This window comes from Rhipicephalus microplus, chromosome 7, assembly GCF_043290135.1.
Source record: "Rhipicephalus microplus isolate Deutch F79 chromosome 7, USDA_Rmic, whole genome shotgun sequence".
Classification (NCBI taxonomy): Eukaryota; Metazoa; Arthropoda; class Arachnida; order Ixodida; family Ixodidae; genus Rhipicephalus; species Rhipicephalus microplus.
The window spans coordinates 10,167,253-10,182,905 of record NC_134706.1 but is presented as its reverse complement, the minus strand read 5'-3'; the positions used below and the strand labels follow the sequence as shown (position 1 = coordinate 10,182,905).

The window sequence follows — 15,653 nt, the reverse complement described above, 5'->3', positions numbered from 1 at the left end:
TACAAGTTTTCTACCGTTTAAGAAGGAGGACTTATCAATTATATGCGAATGTTTAGGTCCTCCGATGTCGCCGTGTTGTGGGACCTAGTTCCTCCCTGCATTGTCGAGAAGAGCACCAAGGGGCATTCGAACACTCTCGACAGAACCGAAGACGATGCGTTTTGGGAGGGCGGGGACAGCGGCCGAGACGATAACTCTCAATCGGAACTTTCGATCAGTGACTCGCGTGTTACCGGATCTGACTGGTTAAAGGACGTGCTAATTCTGCTCAATTAACAAGTACACTTAGTTTGTGCTTCAATTTATTACCTTTAGTGTATATACTGCGTGCGTTGGGTCTATCGCACATTATGTCGAATGCGTTCGCAAAGTACCCGCGTAATTTGCGCACCCCTTTTCCGGAGCCCCAAAAATAGCAGAAAAAAAGGGCCCAAAATACGCGAGTAAATACGGTATGTCGAGCGAGGAATCGTAGGCGAGCCGTGAAAGAAACGCGGGGCGCCGGTCGGCGCGGCGGCGAAGGGGATTAACCAAGCGGATTAGACGACGCCCCAGGGAACCCGACTCGCTAATCCTTTGCCGTATGCTTTGCGCCACAAAAGCGCGAGTCGTGTCCGGCGTAACGGTCGATATAAACGGGAACAAAAGGAACTCTGGGTCACGCTTCTGTGGAACTATTTGCGAATGGAGATATATACGTCTAACAAACGAAAATTATTCGTTATTTATTAACTCACGTTGCGACCGATGCACTGGTATGCATACTCCTCAGAATGAGAGTGCTAAACGTAATAAAATTGATTTCGTTGGCAGAGGAGCTCTTAGGTTGGGACACCCTCACTTTAACGCAGATTCCCGTTGAAATCTGGTTCGTTTTGCTGTTAATTGTTTTAGTGGCATGTACATCAAGGAATAACACTCCCGGCGTTTAATTTTTTTTATAGTTCTTGTGTGGTGTGGTTCTACAGCTATGTTTTCTTTGGCACACTTCACTACGCCGGGTTTCAATTTTATCTTCCATAAAAAAAGGAGGAAGGCCCGAAGAAACAGTGGCGATTCTCCCTTGACGAACACTCAGGGCTCCTGTACAAGGCATACAGCAAGGAGACATTCAATACACACACGTACATATAGCGTATTAAGTATCAAAGGAAGTAAAGAGAATTAGCAATACTAATAGTAATGAGTTAAACAATACTGCTCTAATAGCTGTATTCAATACTTCGTCTTTTGAAGCTCTCATGTTCGTCAAGCTATGTCCTTACGGTGCCTGGTGACCTAGTTCGTGACCAGCTACCATCCCGCTTTCGGCTGCCTAAGAATAGAAAATCCTCCGCGACGAAACGGTAAAACGAAAAAAAAAAGCAGAAAGGAAAGCAATAGCGGTGTTACGATTGATCGAGAAATCGGAACGAAATAAGAGCAGCCTAACACCTTTTATTTCCTCGAACACACAAGCATAAGCCAAGGATGGAGACAAGCGCGAGTTTCAGCTCTCCGCGACGCCGCATAAAAGTTAGGTGGCGCGTCATTCGCGACGCTAATCCCGTAATCTCCTTAGCTCGGGCGCCCTCATTGGTTGGCACGGTTGGCGCGTGAGAACCTCCACGCAAAGGGCTACTGACTTCTGTGCCTTAATTCTTTTACGAGAATGGTGCAACATTGTGCGATGCTGCGAAGGCTTTATTCACGTATTACAGCAGCCACAAAAGTTTTCTTTGGCTTGACACTGTCTCAAAATTTATGATGTTGTCTGCTACTAAGAACGTTGACATGATTGTGCGTGTTTTTTTTCACTAAGCGGAGTCCACGTGTTTTCTTACGGTGTAATTTGCATGCGTGCTTTAGAAGTCGTCTTTTTAAAGCTCTCACATTGCGAGAAAGACATCTAGGAATCTTGGGTTTGTATTCGTGCGTCAAGTGTTGACCAGAATATCATACTTAAGCTCCGAACGTGGACAACAATGGAAAGATTCCGTGACCTGCATTGGAAGTATAAGCTACATTTCTGAGTTGGGCGCGAACTTTTGATTGCATTTACAGGGCTCCAGAAAAGGACGGTCCTTAATCTTGTCCCCATGTTTTGTCTAAGAGAAGTTAAAATTTTGTGATGAATTATTGTTATCATCATGCATCTGATTCTTCTGTAATGTTCTAGTTTCTGGAAAGGAACACACAACAAATACATTGTACGCACTCAGAGAGCCTACTGTGTCGAAGACAAGGCAGACTTTACAAACAAATGCAAATCGCCTGGTAAAGGAATCAAGGACACCATATGAAGAAGAAATACCCCGAAAGTGAAGATCTCAAGCCCAGTGATTCGTATCCGTGCTAACCTTACATAACGAAAAACAGTTGTAGATATTTTAGTGAAGGCTACAATAATCAGTCTTGTTATTACAATAAGGGCTAGGTCACCCATCATTTGATTCATTGGTGCTGCTTTGAGGTTAACGCCAAAAAAAAAACCCAAAAGGTTTGGGCCGCACTCAACGCACTTCGTGGCATATAGTGGTATGCATTGCACGTAACTTTCGGGACGTGCTGTAGTAGCAACCTGAAAAGCAGCTGCCAGTGAGTGCAGACCGCCATCCGGCATAAGGGGTCGAAGGCCGTTCATTGATTCGGGTAGCGAGCGCAAGTCGGTCATGCCAGTGCTATCCAAGCCGACGAGAGTGACACAGCATGACGGAGTAGTCGGAAATGCAGCCGGCGGCAGAAACGGGCTGATGGAATTAATAAGTTCACAAGGATCGAATGGAGCCCGTTGGTGTAAGCGGGCTAACTTTGGTATTATCGGGAGTGGCCTTCGTGCTGCATTGAAGTGTTATAGTAAATATGAAGTAGATTACAATAGGAGTCTTTCAGGGCAAAATTACACCCCATCCCACTGTAGGGAACCATATGGGGATGCGAAGCAGCACTGGCGTTCACTTGTGTTTGCATTTGTGTGTCTGTATGTTTTTATGCATGCTGCATTTGTCTGTGGCGGTATGTATATGTTGCGTACCACTTATGTTATTCCGCCCTCTAATTTGCGTGCATTACCGTGTGTCTTCCGCAAAGTGAACACCGAGCGCTGCTAGGAGAGTGAAACGGCGCGAGCGAGCGCAGCATTATATACGAGCGCACAGCTGTGGCGGATAGAGAGAAACGAGAGAGGAGAATCAACGCTCTTCCAACTTCTCCCACCTCCTCACGCTCATCTGAGGAGAGGGGGAGAGTTGGCGCATGCGGAGTTGAGGAGCGGACGGCGCCGAGGGACGGACACAGCCCGGAGCAAAATCTGCTTCGCATCTAAAATTCAACGCGCTCCGCTTCGCGGACACCAATAAAACAGCGAAGCTGGCTGCTCTCCCTTGCTTAGGCTAACGCATTTCTATGTCTTGCAAGTCTTTCACATATGTATCACTGCGCCTAATTGAACACTCTTTGTTAAGATTTGATGAGTTAGAATAGCCACGCCCTGTTACCGCAGAGTATCACGTGACAACTCGTGTAGCTTTGCTGAAACGCACTGTAATTTTTCACTTCCTCGCAACTCTTCACAACTACGTTTTTGTTTTTATAGGATTTTAAAGGGCTTTTATGTGTAAAGAGTGCATTTATAAATTTGTAATTATTTCTTATCTTTTCCACGCCCTACGTCTACACTTTGTATATTTCACTGTATTGAATCTATGTATTTATGCTCTAGACACACATGCTGAGTGTTGTGCATTATTGTGGTCTGGGCGGGGATCGGTACATTGTCAGGCATTCAGTTGCCTTTTCACCACCCCTTTCTATTCAACCACTGGATAAGTGATGTATGTTTAAAACTATGATGATGAATAAACTTCAAACTTCAAACTTCAGTATTGTGAATTCGGTAACGCGCATTTCATTTTGTTGGGCTGACAGTTGTCTTCTTTTCAGTCGAAGTTGTGTGTAGTGGAATTTGCCGAATTTTCGTTGCAGATACGTGTTTGTGATGCTGATAGTTTTCTTAATGACTGCGAAGATTTCTGTGGCACATACGCGTCTGTCGGGTCGGCTGTCATCTTATCTTACTAGCGTTTCTACGAGTGTTTCATCTCATCTTTTAGTACGCCAGTGTCTAGTAGTGGTAGCCCCGTCGCGGTGGACTAGTGGCTAAAGTACTCGGCTGCTGACCCGCAGGTCGCGGGTTCGAATCCCGGCTGCGGCGGCTGCATTTCTGATGGGGGCAGAAATGTTGTAGGCCCGTGTGCTCAGATTTGGGTGCACGTTAAAGAACCCCAGGTGGTCGAAATTTCCGGAGCCCTCCACTACGGCGTCTCTCATAATCATATGGTGGTTTTGAGACATTAAACCCCACATATCAATCAATCAATCAATCAATCAATCAATCAATCAATCAATCAATCAATCAATCAATCAATCAATCAAATGTCTAGTAGTGGTATTTACCCAATGCCACTGACGCACACCCGTCTATCACCACGTATTCCGGGCGTGAAAGACTGGACCACGAAAGGCTTCGCTAATAAAACGGTGAAGCGGCGGAGTGTGCCGAACATTATTAGGACGAGAACATCGCTATAGAGATGGGACGGCGAGAGAACCAATGGCAAGGCACGTCTGAATTTACTCGCGTGGACCGCTTAGTGGGCACATTTAGGGGAGCGTACGTAACGAGCCTACGTACGCAGCACGGCTATGGCAGAGAAGTACGCATGCGCAGTGCGTAACGTTTCTATTCCATAGATGCGTGGGTATGCTTGAAAAAAAAAAATTGGCCCCGAATCTGTATGTTACACTGCAAATGTCGTCGAAAGACGATAGTGTTGCCTCTGGAGAGAGTGGACAAAACGTTTATTTGACGTTCTGAGCAAGAAAATCGTTGAATGGTATTCTGGAGGCGCTGCGTTAGAGTCCCTCGAGCGTGCAGCGGAAGCAAACGAGCCCATCGAGGCACGTTAGACACGAGCGCCATCTGGCAGTTATCTTCGAAAACGAAGGCGTGCGCACCCGCGGAGAAAGATGCGCGCCTGTCTCGGAGGTGATAAGATGTAGAATGCAAAGCGACGGACGGGTGCCACCGCCGTGTCGTCTTAGCAAAGCGTTAGAAACGCTTACATTTTTGAGCATCGCGTTGCACTGTCAGCGCAGCGCGATAAACGCTACAGACCATATAGTTAGTTGTGTGTGCCTCTTCTAGTATAAAGGCACAAATACAAAAGATTGATGTATTGTTGTGGTGCCTAAGACATGCGCAATAATTGCTTCTTAATTGACAATCGCACAACTATGAACGCTGAACCTTGAGCAATTTATGTGGGCGCTGCAGATGGGGTCGGCCGTTTGGTGTCGTTTAAGGTATCGTTAAGGGTGGACAGACAGACAGACAGACAGACAGACAGACAGACAGACAGACAGACAGACAGACAGACCCAAAATTTTTCCGTCGAAGGTCCCCAAGAAAGACTATCGTCTTTAAGTGGAAAAATCGGAATGAAAGAAAAAAAAACGCCTATTAAAAACAGCGCACGCAGACGTAACCATTCGTAGTTAGCGCTACGGATGGTTGCGTGAGCGTGCGCTGTTTACGTTCGCTGTTTACGTTCGCTGTTTGCCAACCTAAACAACCCTGGTTCGGTCCCCACTCGGCTCAAGATTCTTAGCGTTAATTTATTTATTTTATTTGCATCATTCTAGATTTTTACGTCGCGCATAATATAAAGATTTCTCGCTCGCAACCACCAACGCCGACGCCAATGCCGGAAATTCTGCGAAACGAGCTCTTTAACGCCATCGCGTTAATAAACGAAAGCCACTCTGCTATGCAGCTTCATCCACCTTGTCACCACTAGTGCACATGTTTCCTAAGTTCTTAAATTGAAAAAAAGTATATACAGGCAAAAAGCCCTATGTGGGCTGTCGCACAGTTTGCAAGAAGCGCAGCAGTGACTGCTTTTAATTTCTGAGCTCTGTACTATCAAGGTAAAAATAGAAATTGCGCTTTTCATGCACGCAGTGTCAGAAAAACGGACAAACATAAAAAATCACGCGTGATCCTGCGGAGCAAGTGAGGTGACGTACAGCTTTCCACGACAGTGTACCACAATGCGACGCACCTTCATAAAAAGTTCGTCACTCTCTTGTGACGAGGAGTCCCGGCACAACGGAGCAGAATGGTCTCTTTTGCGAAGTGCCCGCAATGTTCTTGTTTGATATTTCCACTGTAAATAATGATATAGGGAGTTGGACATGCCGCAACCACGACGTGATCATGAGACACGTTGTATTAAAGGGCTTCGCAAAATATTGACCATCTGGTGCTCTTTAACGCGCACTGAGATTGCTTGTACAGGGTCTGTAGCATTTCCAATGCGACCGCCATGGCCAGGATCGAACAAGGGACCTTTGAGTCACAAGTTCAGCACAGTAACCGGTATGCCACGGTGGTTGACTTGGCACCTCGATCTCAATGATGATTACTCGGTTTACGGAAGATTTCTGGATGCGGGAAGTTGTGGTGGCGGGGGCGGGGGTGAAACTTCACTACCCAAAAAGGGGTCCTGAAGGACACTCGGCTCGACTCCTGGTGCAGAGGGCATCTCCCACGCCGAGACAGAGAGTCCGAATCTCTTGCCCTACAATTTGTGACATAACCAACCACCTTTCAGGGAGGAGTAAAAGAAAGCTAATCAGCAAGTTTTGTTAACTATATATAGACACATCGATGTTACCTTAGGAGTGGTGAGGCAATTCCGCCTCGACGTATCTTTCGCGCGTGAAGACAATGGGTGGCCTGGTTGAGATGCGGTAAAACCTCGGTCATAAGCGAAACGCTTCCTATCTTCTAGCCGCATTTTCTTCGGGCCTATTCAACACCCGCTTCTACTCTCACCAAAGGGCTTTTGTGCGTAGAACCTCCTCGGTCACTACGACCAACAGGGGCAGGAGCGTGAGGAAGATGAGGAAATAAGGGAAAACCCAATTTGTTCCGCGTACCCGGAGCAAAGAGGGATGCCCCGGCATGTCGCTGGCCGGGGCTGGAGCAAGAATGCCGGAGACAGCAAGACGGGTGCCATACCTTGTCCGCTTCGAGCTGGTTGTCGGGCGGAGTTATTCTCATCGACGCGGAGAAACGCGTACGGAAAGAGCAAATGAGATTAGGCTTATCAGCTCTACCGCGAGTTCGGGATGTGCGAGGAGCGTCTACTTCAGAGCTTGCGCGAGAAATGAGGCGGGGGGGGGGTGGGGGCTGGAGGTGAGGGGACGAGAAGTACGGCGTTCCATCTCTCTCGCCGCGAGCGCGAGCATGGCTCGCCAGTCCCTGGCTCTCATCTCCGTGACGATCCACGTGCGCCTGGCGGGTTCGCGGACCTGGCCTCTGTTTCCCCGAAACGTCAGTAATCACGCTGTCACCTGGTGAATGCATCCCTGCAGACTGAACCGATAGTGTGGCAAACGTACGAAAGAGTTCCCCGGCGTTTGGAGCCTCGGCTGCGTGACACATCTATAGCGACGGGTGTCCTTTGCCCCAAGCGCTAATGAAGTTGAGATGTTTGTTGGCAAGTTCCAGTTAATTGAAATTAAGCTACATAGTGATAGGTCCGCGTAGTCAACTGAGGGCATGTGAAAGGCTCTCTAGCGATACTTGCCAGATCTGCCTCAACGGAGTGGGGTTTTCTGTATTCCCCAGCTCTATCGGTAGGCAGACGACAGGACCGAATAGTGGGTAGGTAGGAAGGGTAAGGTCCTTGCTTTGGCTTGGGGCCTAGTTTATTTGAGCTGATGACAAGTGAGTGCTTGCTTTTGGTGCAATCTCAATAAAATGACCGTGCTGCTGTGCCAGCTCTGGGCATGCCGGGATGCTTAGAAAGCCTGGGCGCTTGCGGGTAATCCGCTTTGGAATGAAAAGCAGCATGAGTGCGAATGGCTGGTGGCATCGTGCACTTCTTATTCCCCTGCGCATGTACACACCTTGTTCACTGCTACCGAGTGTAGAGGCAAAACTCAGTTTATAACTGTAACTATGTCCTAACCACGTTGGCTCGTGGCAGAAGTGTCACCCGAGCTAAGTTCTGTCGCGCCGTGTTCACACTCGGGCTTTGCTCCACAAATTCCTTTCCCCATTACGCGATCATCCTCCCCGGCGCAGTTCAAACAATAGGTGCAATTTACCTCCCCGGCGGCGGCGGCCAACATCAACCGACGTCAAAGCCGGAAGCTTCCGCCAAGATCACAAAGGAAGCCTAAACGCTTTTTGAATGGGCCAATCAGGATGGCTGATTTCCTCCCCCTAACGGCACTTCACGGTACGACGGGTGAGACAGGATGCTCTTCGCCCCAGTTTCATCCCATTTTTTTTTCTTTTTGAAAAACCAAAGCGTAAGGACTTTTTTTTTGTTTCGTCTTCCCCTGACACCTCTTCCGTGACACCCCCCCCGTTTTACTTTCGTTTGCTTACCACGCGACAATGTCTCCCCGTTCACTTGTGGAAAGAGTTCCATCCGGGTTCTTTTTTTATACCCCACTCGTGACGTGGCGGCAGTGTGCCGGGTTATGAATGACTCGGATGGGATTTATTACGACGCAGATAGCGCTTATAGCACCGACCGGCGGTGGAAACTACTGTGACTTTTTCTCGCTTACTTTTTCTGTGCTGTTTGTTTATTCCGAACAGGAACTCACAGTCAACAGTAGGCGACGAACAATGCCTGTTTTGCCGATGTTCTTGTTAACTTTGTACATATTTGAACGTTCTAAGCTGCGGTGGCTGCATTTTCTATAGAGGCGAAAATGATGTAGGCCCGTGTGCTCAGATTTGGGTGCACGTTAAAGAACCCCAGGTGGTCGAAATTTCGGGAGCCCTCAACTACGGCATCTATCATAGTCATATGGTGGTTTTTGGGACGTTGAATTTCACATTTAAATAATCAATTATCGTATGTAAGTTCTATGGGGTATATTTACTTATGTGCGTTTCACTTTTATTAGACCATGCATTTTTTCTTATTGTTTCAGGATGGAGGCCTGACAAATACATACTCCTTTTTTTGTTCCTTAGTGGAACACGAAAGATTCTTTTTGTCAGAAGTCTTGTTGGAAAGTAGATGAGTTGTCATCATTATTATATTGCAGGTTACATATTGATGCCAAAACAAAACAAATTTAGATTGTGAAAGAGGAATCTGTACGGTTTCCGAAACGTCACTTTTTTTTTGTTTTGACATGGGTTCGTGGCCTGCTTTTTAACAATGCCTTTACATCGTAGACGGTGTTCCCTCGAAATATCGACTATATATAGGCACTGAGGTACCCATAGCGAAAGGTCAATGCAATAGTAAAAACAGTATTTGTAGTCAAGTACTGACACTAATTTTGTGTGTGCTTGTCTTGCTTTTACGCAATATCGTTTAAGAGCTCGTTTTCAATAAATTCTGGCGTCAGCGTCAATGTTCTTAACGTAGGCTGTAAACGAGAAATAATCTCGTCTGTAACAAAATAAAAGAGATAAATAAAATGAATAATAGAAAATTGCGGTCCGAGGGAGAATCGGAACCAGTCCGTCTGCGTGACATGCAGGTGTCCTACCACAGAGCCGAGTTATTGCTTTGTTTTATTAATGTACGGAATATTCAACTGCGAACTGTGCATAACAAGATTCGCCAGATTAGAATTGTTTTAACGTTAACAACTTTCCCATTGCTCGAAATAGTGCGAGGTATTTAAAAAGTCCGACACAAGCCTCCAGAAGGGTAAGCCACTCCGCAACGGGGTCAAAAATTTCAACAACTCAGCGCACTTGAGCAGCTTCTTCTCGGAGGACAGAACTCGTCCATCATAGTGGCTCGGCGTGTCTTCCAATCACGTGACTTTTCCACAGCGACTAAAGTCCGGATAATATAAACAGATCATATGACATATTATTCAAGGGGCTCTTCTTTAAAAGGAGGAACTTCATACCGTGAGCTGTGATAGGAAGTTCTTTTTCTGATTGTCTCTTTGGAATGTAAAAAAAAAATGAAGTGTGTCACTATGATGAATGACAGAATGCTCTATCGTCTCAGGTTGGTTGCCCATTTTCGGTGGAGGGGAAAATGCTGTAGGCCCGTGTTCTCCGATTCGGGTGCACGTTAAAAAACTCCAGGTGGTCGAAATTTCCGGGGCCCTCCACTACGGCGTCTATCATAATCATATGGAGGTTTTGGAACGTTAAACCTCACATCAATCAATATATTATTCAATTAATTATTTAAATAAATAACTAATTAATAATTAATCAATCAGGTTGGTTGCAGAGTATACAAGGTGAAACGGGTTCGAAAAAAAAAGGTTAATGTCGTGTAGGGAAAGGAGTCTTCCTAACCCACGTCATACTGCGTGGCAGCAGCGTAGAATCATACTAGGTGACGAAACATAGGAATTGTGCTACTTGGTTTCCCCCCCCCCCCCCTTTTTTTTTGTAGACCCTAAATCACAAAGTGCTCGAACATATGTTCGCGTCTTGCCCTGTGCGCCGCAGTGCACTCTCGGCTGATTCGCAAAAGTAAATCTTACGACGTAGTGAACAATTAACAACTGCACTTGCAGTAGAAATTCTATTTGTTCGTTTTTTTTTGCGGCACATCTTAACACCCGCACTTCGCACATAGCATGGTGCTCGCTAGTTCTAATTGTTGTTAATGTACTTTTATGAGAGCAAAAAACTTTGATTGATTGATTTGTGGGCTTTAACGTCCCAAAACCACCATATGATTATGAGAGATGCCGTAGTCGAGGGCTCCGGAAATTTCGACCACCTGGGGTTCTTTAACGAGCACCCAAATCTGAGCACACGGGCCTACAACATTTCCGCCTCCATCGGAAATGCAGCCGCCGCAGCCCGGATTCGATCCCGCGACCTGCGGGTCAGCAGCCGAGTACCTTAGCCACTAGACCACCGTGGCGGGGCAGAGCAAAAAAACATTTAAAAACGCGTAAACTTATGGGAAGAACTACTCATTCACCTGAGATTACTGAGATGACAGCCGCCTTCTCATTCTCTGTGCTGATACTTCTCTCCCTTCTGCGCCCCTTCCGAAGCGTAACGTATATAGTTTTGCGCTTCTCAGGGGTGGCGCCAGGATTTCTTTACAGGGGAAGGGGGGCACTTACGACAAGTGAGTTCTTTCGGGGTGCAGGAAGGCTGGGAACATATACGTTGCGTTTTGACTATGCTTACTTTGAAATTTTGTCGCAATTATATGAACACGTGGGGATGAGTTTGCACCCCCCCTCTTTGGTGACTGGGAAGGTGGCTATCCCCTGCCCCCTCCCCCTCCCCCCCACACACACCATGCGCATGCCTGTTCTAGCAATACTCTCTAAGGCTAAGGTGTCGTTTCATCACAATGCTTATGCCCCTCTGTGGTGGTCTAGTGGCTAAGGCACTCGGCTACTGACCCGCAGGTCGCGGGTTCAAATCCCGGCTGCGGCGGCTGCATTTCCGATTGAGGCGGAAGTGTTGTAGGCCCGTGTGCTCAGATTTCGGTGCACGTTAAAGAACCCCGGGTGGTCGGAATTTCCGGAGCCCTCCACTACGGCGTCTCTCACAATCATATGGTGGTTTTGGGACGTTAAACCCCACATATCAATCAAATTATCACAATGCTTATATTCAGATACTAGTAATACGCAGCCATCAGTTAGAAGCATTTAGCAGGGTAAACTTCAAGTGTGACTTCAGCATTCCATTTCGAACGCTTCCACAAAGAGCAAAATGTTTTGCTTTAAGAGGTAAGAGTCACGTCGATAACCATAGACAAGCATATTACTGTACCTTGATGCCTGAGGAATATTTGTAGACAGCAAGCATTTTTTCTCTCAATAGACAGTGATTCAAAGTACCTTTTCACGTTTCCATTTCATTGGCACGTTCTCGCACTCCATGCGCCAATGAACTACTTGTATGTGGAGCAACGTTTCTTAGCACTATCAGTTTAACACACAAAAAAAGTTAGCACTTGACCCACTGGAAATACTGTCACCTAAGCGTTTACAGGACATAGGCTCTAATATCGGCATACTTTTGCAGCGGTGTTGCGCACTTCGGGCATTGCGTCACTTTTCAACGAACTAAATACAAGCGTCAATTATGTACTTATTGAACAGAATCGAAAGTTGGGCTAGTTGGATATGCATGGTATAACTATCAGTTAAAGCGCACGAATAAACCCGAATAAACGAATAAATGTCCTCTCTTCGTTTCTGTTTATTCGTGCGCTTTAACTGATAGTTATACCATGTACTTATTCTACCAGACACCTGTTATGATAAAACTACAGCACTCTTCGATGGAGTGCGTGTGAGTAGAGGACAAATACGGATAAGCCGTCTAATGAGCCTTCTCCACTCCTGCCTTCCACCACTGAACCATGTTGGTCGCGATCTGTCGACGAGGCTAATTTTTTTCCCCCCCGGGGACACGACAACTTCTGCTCTCTTTTTGTTCAACGATGGCTGCAGTGATGGCGCATAACACTTACCGTCCTCCTCCTCGCTATTGCAGTCTACTTCCAGCAGAAACACCACCTTTTTTTTTGCTTGTCTTGTAAACAGAGCCTTTAACTGGCTCCACGTGCGTGTCATAAATTACCCTTGGCGACCATAATTAGGCGGGAATGAGATTATCGACCACGTTGTGAACGTCTCTCTCTCCCTGTCGACACGTCGTCGTCAAACGACGATGGGGGTTTTACTTTTTTTTTGTTAAGTTTAGTTCGATTGATTATTCCCACTAGGCGGGTAAATAATGGCTTTCGAGCGGCGCACTCACTTTGCCCGGAAGTAGGAGGAGGAAGTGGAGGGAAAGAGAGGAAGCCTAACGAGACACGCTTCCTGTTCGCTATAGGCTTCACAAGGAGTAGGTGGTTAAAGGCGCCCTGACACCAAATTTTCGATCGTGATCTGCGTTATGTGCTCCCAATCATTTCCTGGTTGAATGCTGGCTACATCCAGGAAACCGAACGAAAAGTGTCCGGTTTCCTGGCTATATCCAGCTCTTTAAGTGGGACCCGACTAAGAGTGGAAGGTTTAATCTTTGTGTGTTAATAAATATCTCGGCGAAATTTGGGAGTATTTGCTTTAACTTATAATTTAACATCTTTACGAACACGAGGGTGGTATGACAGTAGGGCAGCATTTCCACCCTCGCAAACCATGACGTAACTAGTAGCTTGCTGAGCGAGCGTCTGCGGTACGGCGAACAATCGTTACGACACAGTCTGCACTACGGCATCATGTGTGTGTGTGTGTGTGTGTGTGTGTGTGTGTGTGTGTGTGTGTGTGTGTGTGTGTGTGTGTGCGTGTGTGTGTGTGCGTGCGTGCGTGCGTGCGTGTATTTCTCTTCACACCACACCACAACGTACATGGCAGCAAGTATGGTATTTAAGTTCTCGCCCTTGTCTCTAAAGAGAGAGAGAGAGAAAGAAAAAAGGAAGAGCTTGTCAATGGAAAATGGACGTAAAAATGAAGGCAACAAAAACAAGTGCTAAATCCCAACTCCGGTTATTCGAAGTTGTTTTTACAAACATAAGCCCATTCAGCTACGTACGTGCGAACAATCCCTCGCATATGACAAAAAGACGTGACGTATTTGTAAGTGGAATTACAGTTCAGTCTCTCTGCACTTTCTGTTTTATCCCTAAGCTGGCACTTCCTGTCTTTTTACTATAGGCTAACACGAAAAGTTAACCATTATAATTTTAGCCGGTATAAACAATAAGTATAAACTAAAGAAAGTACTTCAGGCCACCTAAAGCAACTTCGTTGATTAGTCTACCGTCTCGCTGCGATTTGTAGTAAAAATTTAAAAAACAAGAAAACACGCATGCGTTCCCTTTGTGTGCCATTCAACTGGAAATGTAAAAAAAAAAAGTCGCATTCTCAGTTGAATAAGCTCAGGCTTTCGCCGAACACACTTTGGAATGCACAAAGTGTCCCTCAGTATTTTTTTTTTCTTTTTTGAGCATCTGGGACGCAGCAAACGTATCATGCGCCAATGCCCACGCTTTGACCTGGCAACGAATGTGGTAGCTGTCCTGAGCACTGGGTTCTTTTGCTCTTGCTTTCTCCGCCTTTTGGCCCCATGTGATGGTGATCGCATCCTGTCATCTGAATAGCAGTGAGGTGGAAAATCACAAAGTGACTCTGCAGAACGTGCAGGCCTGCACCGGTTCATTTCAAATCCAGCGCGCCATCCTAAACGGTTGATAGCAGCTCTAGTCTCTGTACAAAACAAAAAAGATAGATAGGATATTCGTACTTGAGAGGGGAGTTGTAACTCGCGCAATCAACAAAGGCAGACGAAGAAATCGTGCGTAAAGCTTGTACGTCTGCAGAACGGCATGCTTAATTTGTTCCACCAGTGGAATGTCGGACCGTTCTGCGTGTCGAGTTTTCGGCCCCCGAGCCTGACGCAGGGAAATTCCTTTTGTGCACCGGTGTGCCATTCGAACAATTAGCAGCACTGAGTCAGACACAATCCTTTTGTAGGGGACTCGGCCGGCGTGCGCAATATGCCTCGTACTCGAAGCTGCAAGCCCCGCAGTCGGGAGGCGAAAGGGATTAGCAGACCGTGAAAGTCTTTCAGAGGGGTTTGAGAACTGCCGCCGAACAATGGAACATTTTGTTTGGCAAGAGAACTCTAAGCCTAATGTACTGTTGCAGCCCGTAATCATTGCACTTGTTTTTTTTTTCTAAATGGCATGTGCTGCTGCTGCATTCCGGGGTTAAAATGACGACTCCTGACGAGAAAGATCGAGGAAAATGCTTGGGTGTAATTTGATGGAATCAGTATGCCCTCCATTGTAAACTTGCTGCGAGCGCTAAGCTCGGTATACTGCGCAGAAAGGTACAATAGTTGCACTGTTTAGTCTGAACGACATAAGTGTTTCTAAAACGCCCATGCGAGCGTGAATATTCTGAAGGCGTTCTTGAAGTTTGTGAATAATTTTGACACTCCTCTGTCTGTCTGTCTGTCTGTCTGTCTGTCCGTCCGTCCGTACGTCCATCCGTGCACCTGTCTGTCTCTCTCTCTGATCTATCTATCTATCTATCTATCTATCTATCTATCTATCTATCTATCTATCTATCTATCTATCTATCTATCTATCTATCTATCTATCTATCTATCTATCTATCTATCTATCTATCTATCTATCTATCTATCTATCTATCTATCTATCTATCTATCTATCTATCTATCTATCTATCTATCTATCTATCTATCTATCTATCTATCTATCTATCTATCTATCTATCTATCTATCTATCTATCTATCTATCTATCTATCTATCTATCTATCTATCTATCTATCTATCTATCTATCTATCTATCTATCTATCTATCTATCTATCTATCTATCTATCTATCTATCTATCTATCTATCTATCTATCTATCTATCTATCTATCTATCTATCTATCTATCTATCTATCTATCTATCTATCTATCTATCTATCTATCTATCTATCTATCTATCTATCTATCTATCTATCTATCTATCCGTCTGTCTCCAAGATATGCACCTTACAGGACCATAAGTCCGAAAGGTGTTTCGTGTGGAATAAGTGCTTGTTTTCAGCCAGCAGTACAGTATGTCAGAATGACGTTCTTCCCCAGGGAGAAGTGTAACT

General features: G+C 45.9%; 1 protein-coding gene across 1 annotated transcript in view; it reads left to right on the top strand.

Moving 5' to 3' along the window:
• LOC119179422 (uncharacterized) overlaps positions 1-15,653 on the top strand; it is a 109,102-nt gene that overhangs the window by 46,896 nt on the left and 46,553 nt on the right. The window lies entirely within an intron of this gene.